The sequence below is a fragment of the Manis javanica genome, chromosome 1, assembly GCF_040802235.1.
Source record: "Manis javanica isolate MJ-LG chromosome 1, MJ_LKY, whole genome shotgun sequence".
NCBI classification, from domain to species: Eukaryota; Metazoa; Chordata; class Mammalia; order Pholidota; family Manidae; genus Manis; species Manis javanica.
The window spans coordinates 15625691-15639863 of NC_133156.1; the positions used below are offsets into that span (position 1 = coordinate 15625691).

The following is a 14173-nucleotide window of genomic DNA, read 5'->3' on the forward strand; positions in this document are numbered from 1 at the left end:
TCACCAACAGAGGGCAATACAGACTATTCCTATCTAATAATCTTAACAGCGTAATGGAAACTCAATTACTTTATTCATCACTGTCCTAAACCAAGATTTAGCAACTTAAAAAAAAAGCTGAAAGGACAGGAATTCAAAATATGTCTATTTGTACAGTTTACTAATTAATTTTTAACAATCAAAATCATTTTCTATGCTTCTGCAATGGAAAAGCCAACATTTCATTCATAAAATTACAAATGGCAGGGCTTAACAATGAAATCTTCTTATAGACAAAGTACTTTATATGTAAAAATATTATTCATGCTTTGAGGGTATCAAAAAACACAGAATCATTCAAATTATACAGGCCCCCAAACGTGAATTAAGAATTTTGATAACTATGTATGAAGGACACTAACTAGACTAACTGTTGTGGTCATTTCAGAACATATGTAAATATTGAATCATGATGTTGTGCAACTAAAACTAATACAATGTATGTCAATTATAGCTCAATAAAAAGAATTTTAATAAGCACATAAGTATAACCACACACACAGTGACATATTTTTCTTCACATAATGTGAAACATGTCTTCCTCAAACAAAGGTTTTAAGGTTTCTCAGCTCAGTATTTGTTTTTCTTTGGCTGTTGGGAGAACTCTATCACTCTGTGTCTCATCTCCTAGATCTTCTCCTTTGAACTGTCTCTGCCTCTGTTTTCCTACGTTTTCTCCCTCTACAGCGGCGCCTTAATTTGCATCCTTCAGATCCGATACATACATTCTTTATCATGATATGCCATATCTATTATTATCCCTTTTCCAGCTTCATGCTTTTAATTCATCTAACTCATCATGGACTTTCTCTTCCTGGTATTAGAAAAGTGACACATGTATGTAACTTAACCAGGAAAATAGGAAAATCTGTGAAGAGCCAGGAAAGATGGACACTCAAGGCAAAAAAGGTAAAAAAAAAAAAAAAAAAAAAAGGTGTTCACATATTACAAGTTGAATATATTATCATCTACAGATTGTTGGAATTAGACCACTCCACGAAACTGCTAAGGATGAGGGACGCTGGTGACAACTACATGTCTATCAGGTTACCATACAATCATATCTGAATCACTGGAGTTCAAATCAGTTAAACAATTATTTATTGAACATCCCTTAGGAGATATAAAGTCACCCAAGTGGAGCCAGAGATGAATAAGCAATCATGTGAAAGGAATCCACAGGAAAGGAACTAGAAAATAGTGTATAGTAAAATGGCTATAAGGCATTTTCAAATAACAAGATATTCTATTAATTGTTTCTAGTACATTGTTAATCTTTAAAGCATTGTCAATGAAATTAAAACGCGACCACACTGGTAAAAAACTAATAATATTTCATTGCTCTATTGCTAGTATTTCACAGCAACCATTATTTTGGACTGAACTTTTTTGCTTGTTTTGATAAAGAGGTGGAGAGTAGTAATACAGAACTTTATTTTATATGTATATATTTGTGTATGTATCAATGTGTTTCTTGAATCAGATTCATGGGTATAGCCAAAGACAATAAAATGAAACCAACAATTTCTCCCACTCAGAACGCACACACGTCAAGCGTGCCCTTCTGTCAGCAGCTGTGCCTGCTACATAAATAGTCTGTCATTGTTTGTGGTCCTGCTTTTTAGACACACAGCCAGCCTGAAGCTTTTGCTCACAAACAGCAAATCCGTCCCTTACAGATGCATGCCAGGCTGCTTGTCAGCTGCTGGGCTTGCCCTGGTAGGCCTGGCCGCACAGGGGTGAATTGCAGTCAGTCCTGAAACATTTTTTCTGCGTTCTCAGCTTGTGCTTTTCCCACCTCAGCATGCTATTTAACAGTTGCTGAGGAGTCCTGCTGTAGTCCATTCTGCACACACATCCAGCTCAACAAAGCTGTGCTGTGAGAAGAATTACTTCAAAACTCGTACCCAGGCTGCTGTTTTGCTGCTGCTGACCTTGTCTTGCCACTCAATATTCTGATGGGCTCATAAATGGTCTGAATGAGTGCTCAAGAAGCCAGATGTGCCATTGTGGCAAGTCCCACGTCTCACAGAAAGGATGCCTGGGCTTTGCAAGTCTTCAGTTCCATCTCACTGCAGTTTGATATTACATTTGTAACAGACTCTGTCAACTTCCCAAAGGACATCCTTGATTCTGTTCTGAACTCCTAGCTGTATTAGCGCATCACTGCACAATGTCATTCTTCAATTTAAGGACTCAATGACAGCTTTCAGGCTGTGTAAAAAATAAGTCTCAAGGATTTTTTCACTGGTCTTCTTTTCAAGAGACTTCAATAGGGTTACCCAGCATCATCAACCTGCCCTAGTGCTCAGACTGACTGACACAGCACCAACTCACAGTATTTCAGGTGTAAATCTGCAGATGAAAGACTAGAATGTCTACACTGTGCTCAGTTCTCCCATCTGGGTATATTTCCAAAGAGGAATGGGAAGAAATATGCTTTATTCTATCATATGCAATGAAGCCAATTTTCCTCCAAAATCCAGTATGTCCTCTAACCTATGTTAAATATATCATACATAAATGTTCTTAGAAAGGGGAACCCTCCTACACTGTTGGTGGGAATGTAAATTAGTTCAACCACTGTGGAAAACAATATGGAAGTTCCTCAAAAAACAAAAATAAAAATACCATTTGATCCAAGAATTCCACTCCTAGGAATATACCCAAGAAAACAAGATCCCTGATTCAAAAAGACATGTGCACCCCTATGTTTATTGCAGCACTATTTACAACAGCCAAGATATAGAAACAACCTAAGTGTCCCTCAGTAGATGAATAAAGATGTGGTACATATACATAATGAAGTATTATTTAGCCATAAGAAGAAAACAAATCCTACCATTTGCAATAACATGGATGGAGCTAGAGGGTATGATGTTGAGTGAAATAAGTCAGGCAGAAAAAGACAAGTACCAAATGATTTCACTCATTTGTGGAGCATAACAACAAAGCAAAACTGAAGGAAAATAGCAGAAGACTCACAGACACCAAGAAAGGACCTACAGTTACCAAAGGAAAGGGCTTGGGGAGGGTGGGTTGGGAGGGAGGGAGAAGGTGATTAAGGGGCATTATGATTAGCACACATAATGTAGGGGGGGTCACAGGGAAGGCAGTATAGCAGAGAGATGACAAGTAGTGACTCTATAGCATCTTAGTACGCTGATGGACAGTGACTGCAATGGGGTGTACGGGGGGGGGGGCTTGATAATATGGGTGAATGTTAAACCATAATATTGCTCATGTGAAACCTTCATAAGACTGTATATCAATGATACCTTAATAAAAAAAACTATCATACATAAATGTTCTTATCACACTGCTTATAAAGCAAATACCTGGAAACAACCCAAACGTCCAGTATCAGAATAGACACATAAATTATTAAACATCCACAAAATAAGATACTATATTTACATGAACATGAATTATAACTACATAATGTTGAGTGGAAAAGTAAGTTCAAAGAACACATTCAGTACGATTTCAAGCAAAATAGGATACTGCTTCGGGATATAAAAGTATGTACTAAAAGTAAAAAGAAAGGCAAGGGAATGATAAACTCCAAATTCAGGATAGTGTCTAACTCTGAAAGGAGAGGGAAGGGGATAGGATGCAGAGGAGCCCATAAGGGAACTTCAGAGGTAATAGTATAAAGTTCTTTATCTTAAACTCTATGATGGGTACATAGATTCTATTGCATTGTGACTCATTATACCTTACATAAATTTTAATTATTCATACTATCTGCTTAGTAGTTAATAAAACTGTAAATGTGACTATACTATAACACTAATTAAAATTTATGAGCACCTAAAAACGGACTTATAGGGTTGCTACAAAGCTCTTTTACATGCATGTTCCAGAAACATGCATGTTCTAGTTATGTGTGCTCAGAGTACACATCTCCAGTTGAACCTACTGGATTATTGCCTGGCAAACCTCCATAAAAAAGTCGGCAATAGAAACAGGACCGTTTGTCTTTGAGCACCACTATTTCATGACTCCAGAACTCAGAGAGAAACAGACCTCTTTAGAAGATGTCTTCATTCCATGCCATATTAAGAAACAGGGTCTAAAATCCTATCAAAATTTTCTCTAATTACTATATAGGCTCCTTCTTAAGATTCCCCTTATTGAGCTCTTTGTATTTCTTCTAGCTTTCTGTTTAATGATTATTCTAAATTCTTTGGTTAAAGCTATTGTTCATACATTGTTAGAGTTCTAGTGTAACGATAAGTAATTTGGAACAGGCCTCTATATGCCCAAGAACATAAGCCAAGTTAAAGTTAACTTCTGAAAAATAAAGAAAAATAATCTTATTTTGTTATTACGTTCACCTATAGAACTCCAGAATTAAATAAACAGGGAAACATCTCTTCCCACAGCTAATAAACAGATAAGAAACATCTATAGCTAATAAATTATAAGAAACGTTAAGTTCCAAGTAGTTCATACTGATATTTTTTTTTGCTATAAGGACTTGGAGAGAATATGAGACTTCTGAGTCCAAAAGAAATTATGTTAAGAAATTAGGAAGCAAAAAACAAAAGTTTAAATAGAAATTATAGAGGACCTATAATTTGAAGTTAAACATTAATGATTAAGAATCTATTGACTCTTATCAAATACATGGTTGCTTTTTTTAATATTTGACAATAAATATTGCTTATCTAATAAGTACAGGACCTATGCTGGATGTTGCATTTACACAAAAATGCTGCAAACACTATTCCCACCTTTGCAGAGAAACAGCACAGTGGTCTGGAGTCAGCCTCAGATTTGGAATCCTAAAACCTGAGTGCCTTTTCTACTCCCACAGCCACCAACCACTGATTATACAAAAGCTTATCACTTAACATCTACGAGCCTTATGTTCTTCCTCTGTAAAAAGATATTAATTACTTCACAGAATTTTTTAAATCTATTTTTCACTGAAATGTAACAGATATTCAGCAATACGTACATACACTAAGTATATGACTCAATAAATTTTGGAACCGTAAAACATTCAGTATATCAAGACATACAACATCTCCCAATATTCCAGAAAGCTTTCGCACAGCCCCTCTTAGTGTGAGCGAGTAAAGGCAACCACTACTCTGGCCTCACTCTCATAGATCAGGTTTGCCTGTTCTATTTTCATGTAAATGGGATCCTATAGTTCATACTGTGTCTGCTTTCTTTTTCAACATTACCTGTGAGATTTATCCGTGCCCCTGGACATGGCATTAGTTTGTATTTCTTCACTCCTACGTAGTGTTCTATTGCATGAATACACTGATCTATTCTACTGCTGGCTGGCACTTCAGCTGTTTTCTGTTTAGGTGGTTATTAAAGCTTCATGATGTTCACGGCAAACACAAGCATTCACTTCTTTGGGGCATGTGCCCAGGAGTAGAGCTGCTGGGTCATGCGGTGTATTTAAGATCCACATTAGTAAATACAGTTGACCCTTGAACAACAGGGGGGCAAGGGGCATCAACACCCCACTCCCCCCAGTCAAATATCTGTGTATAAATTCTGACTTTCCAAAAACTTAACTACGAATAGCCTGCTTTTGACTGGAGGCCTTACATACATAGTCAATTGATGCATATTTTGTATATGTATCATATACCATATTATCACAATAAAGGTAGAGAAAAGAAAATGTTTCTGCAAATTATCACAAACCTCCAAAAATTTTCCAGTTTATTGAAAAAAATTCATGCATAACTAGACCTGCACAGTTCAAACCAGTGCTGTTCAAGGGTCAACTGTACAGCCAGTTTTCCAAAGTGCAATGCCATTTTACACCAACAGCCTATGAGAGCACCAGCTGCTGCATCCTCGCCTTTCTGGTGGAGGCGCTGTGGCTGCACTTTGCCTTTCCTGAATGACTGCACAGCTGCTGAGCACCTCTTCAGGAATATGCTTACTGGCCATGTGAACATCCTCCTCCATAGAGTATCTGTTCCAGGCCTTAGTCCATCTTTTTTCAATTGGGTTGTCTGACTTTTTCTTGCTGATTTACTTACTGTCTTTCATTATATATTCTGGATACGAGTCTTCTATCAGATATATGCACTGCAAATATCTTTTCCCACTATGTGACTTGCCTTTTACTCTCTAAATGGTGTGTCTCTTGAACTGAAGTTCATAGTTTTAGAATTCTGAACTATCAGTCATTTACCTTTAATGCTTTAGTGTCTTTAATAATGAATTTAATAATATATCTTTGCCACTCCAAGATCTTGATGACATCCTTCCATGTTTTCTTCTGAAGCCTTATTTTCTTACCTTTTGCCATTTTAAGTAGTGACATATTTCAAAGTAATTTTCCTATATGGGGTGACAGATGAGGTCAAGATTTATCCCTCCCCATGGATATTCAATTAACCCAGAAGCATTTACTGGCAAGACCCACCTTTCCCTAATGAATTGCAGTGGTGTCCTCTTTATAAATCAGGTGACTTTACAGAATTAGTCTTTAATGATAAGTTCCAGTTCTAAAAAGAACTTTTAAAATGTTAGGTATTTGCTGTCAGAAGATTATGAACAAATATTTAAGACATATTTAGGTGTCTGTTCAAACTATTAGTTTTTCAACAAATATCTGAACTCTTAATGAATGCAAGACACCATGCTGCCCAATACAAAGGGTACATTAGGTTAAATCACCCCTCATTATGTAACAAGCAAATCAATCACATTCAGAAATACACTAAGTACTACAGGTCATGGTGATATGAGTTGCTTTGTACCCTCAAGTATACTTTCTGTGCAGAAAATGTTCTTCAAAGGTTTACTTTGATTTTTTTTTAATTCAACTTATTAAGGTTAAAATGCAAAATTTCAGTTATTATTTAAAGCTTTTAGATTCAACTTACAAATCTTCTATTTACAAGACTAGCAGATTTTAGAAGTCACTTTTAAGAGGCTTTCGAATATTGTTTGGTCCCATTCACAAACCTGGTTAAGTAAATGCCACAAAACTTTTTACTTATGCTTATAAATGTAATGTATTTTATTTCCCATTTGTCTAACTTCATAAAGCACAATAACTTACATGTACTTTCATATACCAAATAAATTAAACTTCTAAGGTAAGCCTAATTTCTCCTAAATGTTCCCCAAAAGTACCTAACATAAATTTATACATGAAAAACACAGATCTAAATTATTCTGTAATACATTTTAAATTGGAATTGCATTCTTACCACCCTCATTAGCCACATTTTCTTAAATTGCAAGTACAGGAAAATAATAAATATGGAAATATGTACATATCCCTTAACAGAAAAATATTATTACTAATAGTTTTGATTCTCTTAGACATCCTATTCCTAATTCTCAATCTTCCAGGGGGTTGAAAGATGCTTACCCAATACAGAAGACAATTACCATCCAAGTTAACCAAGGTAGCGAACAGAAATCGCAGCTGGTATGAGATCTGGAGCTGCAGACATACTTCCACACCAGATGTATAATGTAGGCAAGCTTTCTTCACATTTTGATGTTGCCTACAACCAGGTATTTCAGCTAGAACAGTGACTGGATTCTTCTGAGTCTGATAGGATATACTAAGCCTTATTTAAAGTTGCTAAGCCAGTCATTTCATCACTTCAAAGGTGAGGAGGAAAGGGATGATAACATTAACAATTCTTCAGTCTAAGGGTAGAATTTCACCACTCCCAGGCAGATTAATTACTCGACTATAGCTTGCTCTTCCTTGGCTCTAAAGACAGGTCCTTGTCTTTTCCATTTAACTGAATGAATTTAAATCAAATAACCTTTGAACTTGAAAAACTTAGAGTGGTTATTTTCTACCTAACTCTAAAGACTGTAAGATTAAATGGACAATGGCATTCTTTCAGATTTTAAGGACTACACAGCTTTCACAGATATTAAAATAATATCAGTTGAATCTTAGATAGCTCAGAATTCTTTGTCTAGTTCTTAAAGGCAAGTTAAGATTACAGGTTTTCAAAACATGGGGATAAGAAAAACATGATATAGTCCCCTCATTCAAGAAACTTGTAATTTAGCTAAATACATATGCATATTTTAAGACTTCTACTGGACATCTCTCTCCATCCACACAAAAATACTACAACTAAAGCCTTGTTGGAGAAGAGTTCCCAAATAAACTATAAACAGGAGTCCTCAAAAACAACAAACTATAGGATAAGACCCTCAAGAATTTATAACAGAAATACAAAAATAATAATTACATGGTAACAGCAACAAAAATAAACAGAAAACCTTTCCACTATAAAGCATGTAGAAATTCTGGATCAAATGTAACAAATTCCTTTCATGTATATAGGTGATCTTACCAGAGGGTAAGAGAAATACCTAAGGGCCAAAAAATAAGTAAGAGAGCTGATGGCATGACAGTCCTTTAGGGTTTCCGGGCTTCACACACCTAAGGGCTTGAGATTCAGCGATCACACAGTAAGACCGGAGACAAGGCCTTAGGCCCACAGGTCAAAGAAGCTGAACTGAGACCTCCACATGAAGCCAGGATGCTCAAAGGGCTACAACCCAGTGACAGAGTAGAATTAAAACACAGACACACAGAAAAACAAGTACACCTGTCTATGTGGGCCTATGGTCTGCATTTGCAAGGCAACAGTCTCCCCTAGAAATGGTACCCACGGGCCTGCTCTCATGGGGTTTGAGATTCAGTTTTATACCACCTTAAGCAAAGACATTTACCTAACAGTGGTCCTGGACAAGTGACATATCTAAGGAGCCTACCTGAAGCAACCACAGACCCTCTCAGGAGTGACATCCCTCTCAACAAGCCACTCAACAACTAACACCTTAAAACAGGCTCAACTTTAGCACGAATAAGAGCCATCAGAAATAACAAAAAAGATAAGACTCTCAATAACTTCTGACAATAGAATTTCCAGTTACAGACTATTAAGTCAATGTTTAAAATGATTAAAAACATTAAAAAAGAATTTAAAACAAAAGAAACACAAGTCTTAATATAAATAAAAATAAATCCACACTTAGATAATTCACAGTGAAACTGCTTAACACCAAACACAAAAAATAAAATCATAAAAACAATGAGAGAAAAGAGAAATTATCTACAAACAATAGACTGATAACACAAGCCAGAAGGCAAAATACTACTACTACCAATGTCATTTTCAAAACACAGAGAATAAATAACTACCAATCTAGTACTCTAAGCTAAATTATCATTTATGAGAGAAGAAAAAATAAAGATATTGAGACAAAAACTGAGGGATTACCACTAATAGGGATCTTTGTAAGAACTACTACAGATACACTTCAGCCAAGAAGAATCTGAAACTAAATCTAAACAAGAACTTTACTTACTCATTCACTCAACCTTTACTGAGTGCCCACCCTGTGCGAGGCACTATTCTTGGTGCTAAGGGTGGAGCGCTGTGAAGGATCCAAGGCCCTGACCTTAGAGAGCTTGCAATGTAGTAGGGATGGTAAACAGTGGGCACATCACATACCACCAGGCAGCTCTAAGTGCTGTGGAGAAAAATAAAGCAGAGTGTAATAATTAAAATATAGTGGCCAGGGTAAGACTCTCCAGGGAACATCTGAACAAAGGCCTAACTGAGGTGAGGGCATTAGCCACGTGAGTATTGAGTATCGAGTGGGGCAGGGGGTTAGGGGAGTGGATGATGAAAACTACAAATAACTCGTGAGCACTTCCTAAGTACCAAGCTCTTTTTTATACTTTACTTACATTTAGCCATTTAATTCTCATAACCCCATGAGGTAACTGCATTATGGATCCCCAATTTATAGAGGAGGAGAATGAGGGACGGGTTGACAGGTCCTCACAGACACTAAGTGGCAGAGTCAAGCTGAGAACCCTCAAAACCTGGTTAATTATCAAGCTCCGGGCAGAGGGAACCGCCTCCCAGAACCTGAGCTCCCGGAAAGCAGGAACCTTCCTCCTATTCTTTGCATCCATAGTGCCTGGTACACAGGGGGTCCTGGATATGTTGGTCTGACCTCAGTGAAGCAGAGAGACGAGGACTAGGGAACAGCAAGAGGAGGAGATGAGACAAAGAGGCCACAGTCAGAAAAAAAGAAAGAGAGGAAGAAAACGGAGCAGCGTAATGTCACAGAAGCCTAGGAAGGAAGAGTTCCAGAGAAAGATGGAGAGCATCATCAAATGCTACAAGGCTAAACATACTAAGTCTTGAGAACAGACATTCATATTAATTTAGGAAGTTACCTGCAAGAATTCAGCCCCAACACTGCAATGAATGGCCATCCAGGACTTGCAGTTATGCTGGGAAAGGCACTGCAGTGCGCGGCACAGCACACCGTGCGGTGTACATACAGCAGTCGGCCAGGGACCCAGGAGGGGACATGACCGTGGCCAAGTGCAGCCAGGCCAAAGATTTCTTGCAGTAATATTTAAAAGTAATGTTCCAGGTCTTTATTCTCACTTACCACTATCTCGTTCCCAATCCCTAGGTTATCTCTAATGAATTACAATTTCTATCTTTTAGTTGTCTTTTCTGTAACATAAAAAAAAATTATAGAAACACCAAGTTTTTAGGCACTTACTGTAATAAATATCTAGAATTCCAAAATAAAAATTTCAAATGAGTTAACTACTGAATTCTATAAAAATAAGACTAATGCCCACTAAAGAAAACTTACAGAAAACAAATAAAATAAAATAGCCAAATGGAAGACTTGGCACTCTTGGAATACTTTAGATCAAAATTTAGACCCTGAGAAACACCCGCTCCCTCTGTCCTCACCCTCAAATGATCCTGCTTGCTTTTTTTCCTCACTGAAATAGTCAGAAGAGAACTTCCACAAGGGCTCGCCTCCGTATCTGCCCACTTCCCTGCATCCTGAGAGCTGCCTGCCCTCCGGCTACTTTGAGTGGGCTGTGCACACACCCCTCCACTGGTGCACAGAGTCCGCCCCCTCCGGTCGGCTCACGGGCGTGGCTCCAGGGGTCCATTTTCTCTCGTGCCCCATCAGTTCCCCCCTTTCTCCTGCAGCATTTTCATCAGCATAAAAACACCCTTCCTCTTCAAAATAGCTACAGACCTTGACTGCATATCTCCCCCAACAACCACTCAATTTCTCTTCTCCTTTTTCAGCAAGATTCACTGAAAGAACTGAACATACTGATTGTTTTCGATCCCACTCTTCCATTTTCTGACCCACTCCGATGTTCTCTACCATTCCACCAAAACTGCTCACTAATCACCAAGGAGGTCCATTGGTTAAATCCAATACAACTCCCAATCCTTACTTTATTTGACCTACAGCATTTGATAAGGTTGCTTATTAGAAATCTTAAATCCCACTTACTTCTAAAAAATAAGGATAATAATAATAGTACCTATTTTGGAGGGTGGTTGTGAACATTAATAAATAAATATGTAAAGAGTTCATCAGCACCAAACATGTTTCACTGTTAAGAACTCATAAATGCCAATTAGGGTGGTTAATGCACTGCTACCTACCTACATTCCACCTACAGACTAAAAACAGGGTCCATCCCATACTCCAGAAACAGAATTTTAGAAGAGAATATGACTACTGAATGTTAAGAAAAAGAGTATAATCTCAACCTGCCAATATATTAAGCAAATAACCTATTCCACATGTAAAGAATGACCTTAAAATTTCATTTTTAAAAATTCTTTACTTGCTGTTGATTCCTAAGTAACTACCACTAATCCCAATCTCTTACACTCTGGCTCTCATTTTCAATTCCTGTTCAACAGCTTGGTCTAGATAGCTAATTATCTGCTCCAGCTTCTCCCTCATTCTCTATATCTCATTAATCACCAAATCCAGTCCCTTTGACCTCAGTAACAGCTCTCACACCCACTTTACAAGACCGTATGCTTAAAAGGGCAGGGACTGTTTCTGGATCCCACCACATCCCCAGCATAGTATTGGCACCTGGCACAGTACGTGGCATATAACAGGTGCCAGCATCCTAGCGCAAGCTTTCCAGGATGTCTGGGCTCTTTTCTCTTATTCCTTTCTTAAGGCCAAGTTCTGTGGGGGTTTTTAATTACCTTTATCCAAAGGGCCAAAGATAATGTCTAGCATATGATGTTCATAAAATGGACAGATCAATTATACAGTGTTTTTCTTCCTAAGACTTAAAAACAATTTTACAAAACAATCTCATCACAATATACATTTTACAGAGGGGGAAAGTGAGGCAGAAACAAATGAACTTAACTTGGGGGGAACCACTCAATTAGTGGTGGAACTAATATAAAAATTTGCTCTCTTACCCCCTAAACCATGGAAAATAACTGAGCCAGAGCCAGAAAATACTAGTAAGGAGGAGATGGTAGTTTACTTTCTACTGGTACTTGACCTTGGCCTTAAATCATCTTTTTCCACTGCAAATTGACATTTTAAATGCTAGCAGTTACTTAATCCACTAGGTATACAAAGAAACAACAACTTTATTACCAAGTCAATAAGAATTTCCTTTCTGCTGAAATTCTACAGATTAGCACAAATTTGATAAAAAAAATACCTTCCTACTTCTATGTTTCCTTGATTCCAGGTGAAATAACATTGGCGGGTCTTCTAGAGTTCTATTTTCCCTCTACAGAACATGCCAGATGACTAATTTCAGGCTTGTTTATTCCAGTCTTAATGCCATCTCTCCTAGAAGATGTAACTTAAAATGACCTAACATTTATTTTCTGAGTTGAACAGAGATTAATTTATTGGTTAGGTTCTATGTCATACTGCGGCAATACAGAAAATCTTAGTTTCAAGGCTTCAGGTCTCACTGGGAGAGACCATTTTAAAATGGCCTCATTAAAGATAATGTGCTTAATAAACATATGGAAAATTTATAAATTAATTTAATTAATACAAAATATCTTAAAACTTAGGATACTAAGAATGATCTAGAGGCTTTATCTCACTGGAGTTTAATTCTAATATTGCCCCTACATCCCATCATGATGCTACTTTTATAGCTCAATTTTGTCACGTTAAAGACAATGAACCTAATTCATTTTTAAAAATTGTTCTGATTTATCCAGGCATCTGCTGGATTTAAATCAGGATCATGATTAAACTCAGCAGACTCCTGACATGTAAGGCATAACTTCAATGTGACTCGCGACTGCTGGAAACCGCGGCACACAGATCGATCTCTTTGGTGGCACAGCAACCGAGATGGAGGAGTTTCGTGTTAAAGGACCATGTGAAATATGATAAGGATTAGATTTCAAGCAAGGCAACCAACTTAGGGCTAAAGCCAAATGTATCAGATGCATCCTATAGACATTTTATACAAAACAAGGTAGATTTTATTTTCCTATTGATTTACATTGTAATTTCAGGGTGGTATTCTTACAGAGAACTATTTTTAAATTACATTTAAAATACCAATATTTACTTCATTAAGCAATTTCAGCTTCTTCATTCCCCTAGCACCTCTAATAAGAATTTAATCAAGTGGGTAATACATCTACATATCATGTATTAGATGTATATTAAAACATACTTACATATACTAATAAGTAAATGTGAGAATGTAACACAGCAGAGTAGCTATCAATGAGACTCTGAAGTTGACCAGATTTGGGTTTAAATCCTGCATCTTACCACTTTCTTGTTCAGATGACTTTGGGAAAATAAACTCTGTGAGCTCCAATTTCCTCAGCTGTAAATGGGGGTCCTAGTAACAAATTAGCAATAGTAACATGGGTATATAACAGTAGCCTCCTCATGGGACCACTGGAGGTTTAAATAACATAATGTATTTAAAAATACAGTAAATAACCAATAATTAGTTATCATCCCTTTCCTGAAAATGATCACCAACTTCATGAGTCTTGGACATTCAAAAAACCTTATCTTCTCAGCAGTTATTAGAAGTATTTCAGAAAACTAAGGATTTATGTAGAATATACAGGGAAGAAAAAAAATTCCTTTAAGGAACTTTGTGAATGAGGCTATCGTTTCTTAATTCTGTTATTCACCTATTTTTTTATCTTAAAGAACACTGTAGTATTTTATTTCAGAGTTGACCATTTTAATTACTTACTGCATGCCAGTTACTGTCTTAGACATTAAATTCTCTTAATCACATGAGATAGAAATACTCATTTTACACATAGTAAAACTA

At 37.0% G+C, this 14173-nt stretch overlaps 1 protein-coding gene across 5 annotated transcripts in view; it reads right to left on the minus strand.

Moving 5' to 3' along the window:
- Positions 1–14173, minus strand: part of KATNAL1 (katanin catalytic subunit A1 like 1) — a 69530-nt gene that overhangs the window by 30580 nt on the left and 24777 nt on the right. The gene's annotated exons all lie outside the window — the stretch shown is intronic.